A 10,748-nucleotide genomic window follows, 5' to 3' on the forward strand; every position below is an offset into this window, starting at 1 on the left:
TGTGCCTGCTGAGATTATTTCTTTGTTCCTCATAAAGAATACATAAGAATTGTCCAGGTGTCCGTTAATACAGATAAAAAGTATGATTTTTGATGCGATCATCGTGTCCCTTCTCCCTTTTGAAGACTATTCAGGGAAGTGATTACTTGTATTGGAGAGGACAATTGTCATGTGAACTGAACAGTGCAAACCTTTCACAGAATGGTCTTATTTAAAATGTTACCAGTTAGTTTGACTGGAGGGATATCATGGGGTTTTTTTGTCACATGCTCACATGTTTCTGTTAGATTATATGGTAGAAAGCTGGTCTGCACACACAGAAGGGAGCACAGAGAGACAGCAGCTGGCAGAGGTACCAGAATTATGGCTTTGGAGGTTACCTTGCCCAAACCCCTGCCAGGGCATCCCAGATAAGCCTCAGCTATGTGCCAGGGTGACACCCATCAAGATGAGTCTCAGAATACCTTGCAGATGGAGGGGGTCTCTGCATAAGGGTATGGGACATGTTATGGGGTGCAGGGGAAAGAGCTTTTTGTGATTGCAGGAAACTTACAATGGGACATTTAAGGAAGGAAAGAAGACAGGGAAGGAAATGAATCTAGGTGATTTGAGGAGGAGCAATCACAGAGAAATAGAAGGATAAGGGGATCAAAGGGGCCACTTGCAGGCAAACAAAGTTGGTACACTTGTCTGGCCATGCCCTATCTGTTCAGTCTGTCCGATCTTCATACCAAAATCCATTTTCTAACCCTTTTCCTAGGTTCCCTAGGTATGCGTGGTTGTGTCTGTGGTGCCTGTGAATATGTGAACAATAGTGAAGATCAAGCTGGACTAGCCAGCACATAGGTGCAATGGCCAGGGAGCCAGTTGTGCCTCTCAGGGTAAGTCCAAGGGAGAACTAAATACTGAGAACAAGGGGAGTCCCAAGCATGTGTCTGTATGTGTGAGTAAGGGGGCTCTGCATCAGCAGCTGGAGTGGGGCTGGGGTATCAGGTGCCAGCAACTGGGGAGACTGAGGTCTCAGAAAAGTTACTAGGTGCAATTCCTTAACTATTATCTTATATTACTCCACAAGTAAACTACTTCACATTTTTACAGGAATGAGTTCCTTGAGTGGTGAATAACATTTTTGAAATAACTTGCATTGTAATAGAAGATATGTTAGTGTAATATGTAGCACACTTCCTTACTTTGAAGGTCACTCACTTTCCTCTATAAGTTCCAGATCATCAGATAATCAGCAACTTGTCCCTTTTTTCTGGCAGAATAGAACAAAAGCCTGTTGAATATTTTGACTCCTATTCTTTTTTGATGAAGCAAGTAGCTACAGAAGAGCTCAGGTACCCCAGGAGGGCAAGCAGTCACCACTGATGACAGTGTTGAAACACAAATACAGAGAATTCACCAGGCATTAGGGAGGTATTTGTAAGGAATGATGCACATTGAAATCCGTTACTTGACACTCACGTGGAACTATGCCCTTTAGGAAGCTTCAGTTATCTTGAAGGGAGGCAGAAGACAGCAGCCAACATAATCTTCTTAGAGTCATTCTAATAGCCCTGAAAAGGCAGAAGATACCAGACAGTACCACTGCTTGCATGACTGGTATGAAAGAGAAGGTTTCAGTTTGTCAAACATTTATCCTGAGATGGTTGGATAAAAAATACTGCAGCTTATTTCTCACAGAAAAAAGCAGTGATAATCTTCTCCACTGGAAGTTAGCTGGAGCAACTATGAGACTATTAACGCAAAAATAAAAGAGAAAACTTAATAAGAATGCAAATGTAGTATAAACGCAAACTCAGGATGTTGTGATCAAGGTCAACAGATGTGGAAAGAATATATATTTCAATTACTATATTGTGCTGCTTGAAGACAGTATGCAGAGGAATTGAAAATTCTCACTAATTAGAAGAAATTAACTGGTATTCCTAAAAGCTGATGAGTTGATTTGTATAATTAGAACATTAAAATCAGTGGTTATTACCTACTTAAGGAGAACAAAAAGAGGTAACAGAGTACACTGAAGGAACATTGCGATGAAAACTAGCACAGTACAGAAGACTGAAGAAAAATAATTAATTGTCAGTTAATGCTGTAATCTTTAGAGACGTATTATAGGTCTCATACAGGCCTTTAAAAAGCCTCCTTTAGTTCTTTTAATCATGATAGATGACTGTACTCTAACATGAAAGATTGTGCTCCCAGTTGTTGTTTCTCTGTTTTGGTCATCATTATAGCAAGTTAGTTAGCAGCAGGTTAGACCCATTAGTCACCTGGGCTGAATCAAGAAGTGATGTTAGGATTATATACAGTCTGGCAAACCAATGAGCCAGAAGTTGGACTCGATGATCCTTGTGGGTCCCTTTCAACTCAGGATACTCTATGATTCTATGAGTTCCATTAATCAGAAATGACTGATGAAAATTTACTGGAGGACCAAAATTATTTAATCCTACCATGGAGGCAAGCCCCCTCTGCCTCACTGGTAAAGTGAAAGTTAGAAATAAATCACAATATGCAACACATGAAATAATAAATAGATACCAAGAACTGCCCGGTAGAATTATTGGAAGAAAGAAGCTGAAGGAAACTAACAACATTGGGAAAAGATCCATGATAGCTGTGCTAACATTAAGAGAGTAATTTTTTAAGGGTTTGGAAAACCAATCAAGCAGTATGAACACACTGCATGGTTCACTGGTGATTGTCACTGAACATTTCTGTCCTGCATTTTGCAAGAAGTGCAATAAAAGGCTTATTTCATGGGAGGGCTATGAAGTTTTTCCATTAGTTACTAAGAAGATTATAAACATATGTTGTGATAGACAATTCTGAATTTAAGTGGTCTGGATGGAATTTCAGAAGATTGAAGGCATGTTTGACCAGCTGATGTGCACTCTTAAGAAATCTTGGAATAGTGGATATATTCCAGAAAACTAAACAAGATATTTTGTGACATAACTGAATAAGAGACTTTATTTGTGAAAGAAAAATTAATAAGGAGGTGCTTTAATAGAAAATTGTTCAAAAATTAATTAATGTATATCACTATGGATTTATTGAAACAAAGTCATGTCAAACAAACCTGATTTCATTCCTTAGGATTACAGATTTGATTGCTAAAAGGAACTGCTTGGGTGTAACATAGTTTTATTTTTATAAATTGACTGTCTTGGATCCTATCTTGATTACAAAATCAGCATTACACAAGGATTTAGTGAACTAATGAATTGGCTAATGAATAACCTATGAACAAGTAGTTATCAACAGAAAATCAGCCCCTGTGAGGTGTTTTGCAAAGGTTGAGAGTGGGTCTGACATTTTGGGATGTTTTCATCACTCCTCTGAAACTGAAAATTTATCAGTGTTAAATAATAAGAGCTTAGAATTTTCCTGCATGACTTAAATTTCTTGGTAAATTACATTCCATCAAGCAAAATATATTTAAATACAACCAGCCATGAAAGCTATAAATATGTAAGACACTTATAGTTCAAATTACAGACAGTTAAAACAATATATCCACCCGTTTTCAAGTATCTAGCCCATTCTGTGATGTTATGCTCAACCTTCTACTGTCTCTCTGGGTCTTTCAGCAAGTTATCAGCTTCACAAGTCCCTCACTGGGAGAAGTATGATGATGATGAAGTCTTCTGTCTCTACGATCCACTTGGCATTATTTTGGTGTTTACTAAAGCAGTCTCTACCTGGCTCTTTCTCCATTGGTCTTCAAGGCAATGTTACATCCCAATTCACTGTATTTGACATAATTTTTATGTCTTAGACACTTTTTCTTTGCTGTCACACTTAAAACTGGTTTTCCCAGCTCTGAAGGCTGCATTACTTTGAAAACCAATAATTGATGACCATTGCTAGTTATTGCCAAGTGTCCTCTGCTGTCTCCCATGCCTGTCATTTCAAGGTTTCCACTGTCATCAGCTAACCATGCTCCTCTATGCAGCATTTCACACTAGGGTCATGGGTAAGTTGTTGCACAAGCATAACGTGTTCTTACAATTTATTCATTTCAAAATGTATATAACAATAGAAGCCATTTGTACGACTGTATAAAGCTCAGTAGAGATTAAAACAAAGTATGTAGTACTGACCTGATCACCAGGCAATTTCCGTTACCTGGTAAAACAAATTTCCAGGCAGGCAAGGACTAGTCTACACAAAGCCTGACCTGTCCTGGTGCCTGTGTTATTAACCCTAAGCCTGTGGTCTGGTGTAAGCAATGTTACAAGACCTTGCTAGGCTACAATATTGTGCTAGAAATTACAAGGGAAAACTACTTACAATTCAATATTAGGGTTTATAAGACTTGGGGTTATTCAGTCCAGAGAAGAGAAGACTCAGGGGAGACCTTACAGCAACCTTCCAGTACCTAAAGGGAGCTTACAAGAGAGGTTTACTGTGAGGGTGGTGAGACACTGGAACAGGTTCCCCAGAGAAGTTGTGGATACTTCGCCCCTGAAAGTGCTCAAGGTCAGATTGGGTTGGGGTTAGGGTTCAGGTTAGGTTGGATGGGGCTTGGAGAAACCTGGCCCAGAAAGTGTCCCTGTCCATGACAGGGGAGCTGGAACTAATCTTTAAGGTCCATTCCAACCCAAACCATTCTTTGATGATTGCATATTTTGTATTAGTTTCTGTTTGACTGAATCTAATAATGATGATTTTAAAAGTAATTTAATAGAGAGGATTTATTCTTGATAGATTGAGATATTGTTGCCTTTTGTCTCAGAATGCTTTCTTCTGTTTTCTTCTGTGAAAAGCAAGCAAGCAAGCAAACAAAATTACTTTTTGAATGCATTGTCTAATATTTCCATGGCAACATTAAAAACTCTCAGCTTAGTACTGTGAAAACAGAAAAAACCAAAATATTGTTACCTAATGACTTGGCTCAAGTCAGTATACCACAATTTTAAATCATCTAAAGAGAAATTTACCGTGAAATGTCTTCAAGTCAGTTGTCAGCAATTACATGGGTGTTGCTGAAACAGGTAAGTTCCAAACATCAACTTCTTTTGACTGTTTTAGTAGTGTGTTCTCTGGTTTGTGTCTGTGTTTGACCATTACTTCTCTAGTTCTTTGAGGTGTTGTAGCCACAGCTGTTACTGTTTTTATTCTGCATTATCTTGCTACATGAGAAATAGTTAAATACTCTCAGGTTTTAGAGGTGGAAAAACAGTATCTGAAAATGTTCCTTAATTCTGGATGTCACTTTCCCTGCAGGTGTCAGTTGAAAGAACTTGACTTATTTCAACAATCGCTGTGTGAAAAGGCAGTATGTCTGTTATTGTTACTGAACTGTTTACCTGATACATTCCCTTCTAAAAGCTGATTTAGCACTGGCATCTTTTGTAGGATCAGGGATACCTGCTTCTCCCTAAACAGTAACAAACCAAGCTTTCTGCCACAAATCTAGGAGTGAAATGATTGTTAAGGACTATACTTAAACATTATCCAACAAACAAAATGATAAAACTAATGTGCTAGTTTTGGATAGGGCAGTGTTATTTTTCTTCATAGTAGCTGATTTGGGCCTATGTTTTGGACTGGTGGTGGAAACAGTCTTGATAACACAGGGATGTTTTAGTTACAGCTGAGCAGCTCTTGCACAGCATCAAGGCTTTTCCTGCCTCTCACCCCAGCCCCCGCCAGCGAGGAGGGCTGGGGGTGCACAAGAAGCTGTCAGGGGACACAGCTGGACAGCTGACACCAAATGACAGCAAGGATGTTCCATAACATATGGTATCATGCTGAGCATATAAAGCTGGGGGAAGAAGAAGGAAGGAGGGGACATTGAGGGTGATGGTGTTTGTCTTCCCAAGTCACCATTACACATGATGGAGCACTGCCTTCTGGGAATGACTGAACACCTGCCTACCCATGGGAAGGGGCAAATTAATTCCTTCTTTTGCTTTGCTCGTGTATGTGGATTTTGCTTTACCTGTTAATCTGTCTTTATCCCACCCCATGAGTTTTCTCACTTTTAAGCTTCCAATTTTCTCCTGGATTCTGCTGGGGGGAAGTGAGCAAGTGGCTGCATGGTACTTAGTTGTTGACTGGGGTTGAAGCATGGCAACTAGCCAAATCAAAGAAAAACCAACAAAACCAAACAAAAACCCCCTAAACATGCAAAACAAAACATAGCAAAAAATAACACCCCTGTCAAGATTTTATTAAAATATATATTGAGAAGTTAAAGAAAACAACAACAAAAAAATCAACATAGATTTAGCATTCTTCTTCTGTTCATCCATCTGTCTTGAAAGAAGAAATATTCTTTTGGCTTTATTATGCATTCAGATTCTATGCACCTAATTTTTTACAGCTTGCTTTATTCATCACAGAACAAGAAAAGAACATGTAAGAAGCCCATTTTCATGCAGGTTTTTTTCTGAAGAATAAGGTCATTAAGCTGAGATGCCATCCCTATCATTGTTTAAGTGCCTCTGAATATTCTGTTTGGAGTTTTTAATTGTTTTACTTATCTCAAATCCCTGTCATATGGTAAATCAAGCCATGGTAATTTTATCTTGTCATTCAGAAACATTTTCTTTAGTGTATGTATAAAATCCTTATCTGTTGTTACCTTTCTTTCTCTCTTTTTTACTGTTGGTGAATCGCCTCTTTTTTTTACAGCTCACGTTCTATTTCACTGGTAATATTAATCGAAATACCCAGGGATAAAGTTCTCTTTACTTGTTGCCATGGTCATGAGGATTAAATGACTGTATACATTTTCACATTCAGTAGCAGCACTGTCATCATTAGAATCCCAGATCTTCATCATGAGACTTTTTGTTTAAATGATAGAGATATTCATTATCCTTGCTTTGTTTCTGTCATAGTGTGCCACCTCATTTTCCTGAACAACAACTGAGCTGTCAGCATAAGCTTTTAAACATGGCAGAACTCAATGTAGCAATATCTATGAAAAGGATTATTGACATTTAAGTAACAGAGCACCTTCCTGTAGACCGGTACTTGTCAGGCAGAAGGACTGGAAGTATTACCATCACCTTCAACTCACATATTCTTGCTGCTGACTCCACACAGTGATTTGTGAAGTCCAGCATAACTTAGAAATCAACAGGTTCTGACTTTTGCTGTCACTGGTGCAGTAGATCAGTTTAACTAATGTAATTGACTTTAACCAAATGACCACCTACTGCCACTGAGGAATAGAAGTGCAAATTTAGCACTATTGATTTTTGCCAGGTCACATCAGTGACTATTTGGCTCAACTTTTTCAGCTTTGCAAATACAAACTGTGCTATTTGATTTGCTTCATTATAAATGTAACAGGCACTCCTGAGGTGATCAGCTAATCAGTGCAGGTTTCTATGCTCATCAGGTCATAAAACTCATTAATGGATACATTTAGCTTCCGACTGCTGTTGACAGGATTGACTGTTTCTTTTTGGTGCCTTATTTAGCCAAACGCTGAAAAGAGAGAAGTTTCTGCAGATCAAATATAAAAATGAAAATAAATAAGTTGCTTCATATTTAAGAAGAGGGCTGTAGATAATTAACTTACTCTTGTGTTCCATAAGATAAATTCAAATTTCTGTTGTTAAAAAAATGCATTTTCATTATTTTAAATAGCCTTTTCTTTTTAATTCTGTAAAATAAAAGCAGTCATGTTTTTTATACAGCTTTTGGTATAAAATGTACTTGTTCACTGCACTGCAGTTTGTCTGTCAGACACTGACAGTGAAGAACTTAATCATTTGTTGTTTCTCAGCCTTAGGAACATGTGAAGACCTGGCAGTATTACTTGGAAGCCTGGCAAAATGACAAAGATTTGGTAACAAATAAAGATAGCAACACCCTGAGTTGAGTATACCTGACACCCTCTTACAAAGGGCAAAATTCTCCCCCTCCGATTCTCATCTCAGGAGCCCAAGCAGTCCATATGCAACTGCCCCATTTAAATTTCTACTTAAGTAATTGCATTCTAATGGGGATGGGTCTTTTCTAACACTTGGAAATAAAAGGAAGGCACTGAACTCACCCTTTGTGTTAGGAATATAAAAAGCAGGAGGCAAGGCATTACAGAATTATGCTTCCAAGTTTTTGAACCCTCTCAGCTGAATGTTTGAAGCAACTGAATAGTACTGTGTGCACATAGGAAAGTCAGTTTTCCTTTCTGATTTAGCGTAAGTTTCTTGGAATAAAGGAGGCACTTTTCAGAACAAGAAATACATTTGTTTTAACTACTGTCTCAATGTATGAACAAGCCAATGAAAAAAAAAAGAAGAGGGAAAAAAAAGATTCAAAGTATCATACATATCCAGTATGTTGCATGATTAAAAGAGCATAATATTTTTTGGTGTTATTGTTTTCACAGAAATAAAAGTCAGCCTATGAATTCGAGTTCAAAGCTGTAACTGCTGCTGGGCAATTAATATTGGCTGTACCTGTACTACCTTTTTTAGGCTTGCCAGGTATCCCATTGTTTTTTATTCTATTGAAATAATATCTTCTGGCAAGCCTGCTCTGTCTGCATCACTCCTGCCTACTTTGGCTTCTCAGCATCTACACTTCCATCCTGGACACTGCCATAAGAGGTGGCCTCATGCTGTGTCTTGGGCTGTACCCCCACAAGCTTGTACTTTAGAATGTGCTCTTATAGACAGCAGTGAGGCCTCTCGGTACCTGATGTAGCTCTGGATGCTTTCGTGGCCCAGGGCTTGCCTGGGGCTTATATGCTTTTCAGCAATTGAACTGGACTTACCAAGAACACAGATGATCACAGACTGTTCAGCATAGAAACTCCCTTACACAGATTTTATAAGACTATACCTTTTTTTCCTGCACTGGGATTTCTTCTTTGTTTGGATACAGGGACATAGCACCTTCCACAGCCTAGTCCTGTAGCCTAACTGGATTAGGACTTTAAAGACCATCTGAGCAAACTGCATTGCAGCATTTTAGTTTTCTTTGTTTGATCACTTTTGTCAGGCTTTATGGATCGTCTGTGTTACAAATAAATTCCCCATGGATTTTTGTGTACGTTCTTCACAAAAAGTTTTATTTATGTATCTTCTTCCATATTTTTTTAGCTATGATGTCTGAGTCTCTTTTTAGTTTTTGGAGAATTTAAAATGCAGATGTTTACAAAGGATTATGGAAAACTTGGGGACAATGGCATTTCTCTCTCCACTTTTGTTATTCGTGTCTGAACCTGAAAACCAACAGCAGTGCAATTCTCTGATGTTGCCAGAGGAACTACAATTATTTCAAATTACCTAGAGGTGACAATAGCAATTGTCCTATCCTTTTCCAAATGACAAATGCAAATATCTTATGTATGTTCTATAGTGCAAAAAGCCATTGCAGATATCGGCTTAGACAAAAACATAGCAAGCTAGACCGATACTCCTTAGCAAAAATCTGGTGTTCTTAGGCCCTCTAAACAATATTCTGCTGGTTCTAAAGGAACTTCTACATGTAAACTAAAATTTATATATTAGTTTAGCTAATATGTAAATAATAGCTTAAATTGAGTGCTATGCAATGTACTAATAAATTCACTTAAAATAATTTTCAGTTGAACATGTAGTATTCAAATTATTTGTTTTTATTATAACATCATTTGTGTACATATTCTGTTAATTTTAGAGTGTTTTTATGTAAGGAAAATGTTAAAAATTATTTGCACCTTCTCTGTAAGAGGCTTTGCAGCAATTTGATCCCAGCCTTGTGGAGTTAAATTAGGATTGAAGGTTAAATGCAAGAATTGCTTACACAACAACAACAACAAGTTGTTCCCACTCCTCCTCTACTGTCTATTGATTTTTGTTTCATTCCACATCTTCTTCAAGAAGTTTCCTTTTCTTCAAATGCATGAAATGCAAAATCAGATGTCTGAACAGAAGGTTTTCGTTGAGAAAGAAGGGAAAGCATAGAAAAATGGCCTTTTTTATAATTTTTTTTCCTCTGATTGATTGCTATTTTCACTTACAAGGCAAACATAACAATCTCAGTTTAAATTTTGATTCTCATGGTCAGACTGATATATTATTATCTTTGTGTCATTTCGTCTTTGCTCTCATGATCCCAGCTCACCCAGGTCTTAAGAGACTGAAGAGCTTCAGTCAATACAATTTAAATAACAAAAAATAACTTTCAGAAATTCTTAGAACGAATTTTCTCTCCCTAATAATATCTCAATTTCAAGCACGAGTCTCCTGTGTTAAGAGGAGACTAGAGGCAAAACTGGAGGCCCCTGGCTCTGCATGCCACTGGAATGTGAAGATTTTCTTTTCCAATGGAATAAAATTAATGATATAAGATACAAGATATTAAAAATAATGTATTTAAAGATTAAAGCTGCTTGCAAGTGTAAAACTAAACTGCATCCTGGTACTATTTACTAAGGGAGCAGAATTTTTTTATTTGGTAAAAGTAGTTTGGTCAGGGAGGAATACATTTCACACACACATACACACACAGACACACAGACAGACACACACAGAGTTTCACAAGTGCTGAAAATATTTTTCATATTTACTTTTCTTTGGTGAAGACTAAACTATAAAATTGAGCATGAAGTGAAAGATTCATACAGTTATTTTGAAGTAATATCTATGTATTCCTGCATCTCCCTGGGGTAGCAATGAATTTGCTAAAAATTCAGTGATATTGAACATTTCATAATAACTATGAATGATTACCTCTGTTTCTTACTTGCAGGAGATCAACTCCCAAAGTGAAGAATGCTGCTCCTGTGC

The sequence above is a fragment of the Corvus brachyrhynchos genome, unplaced genomic scaffold (assembly GCF_000691975.1).
Source record: "Corvus brachyrhynchos isolate BGI_N302 unplaced genomic scaffold, ASM69197v1 scaffold14, whole genome shotgun sequence".
Classification (NCBI taxonomy): domain Eukaryota; kingdom Metazoa; phylum Chordata; class Aves; order Passeriformes; family Corvidae; genus Corvus; species Corvus brachyrhynchos.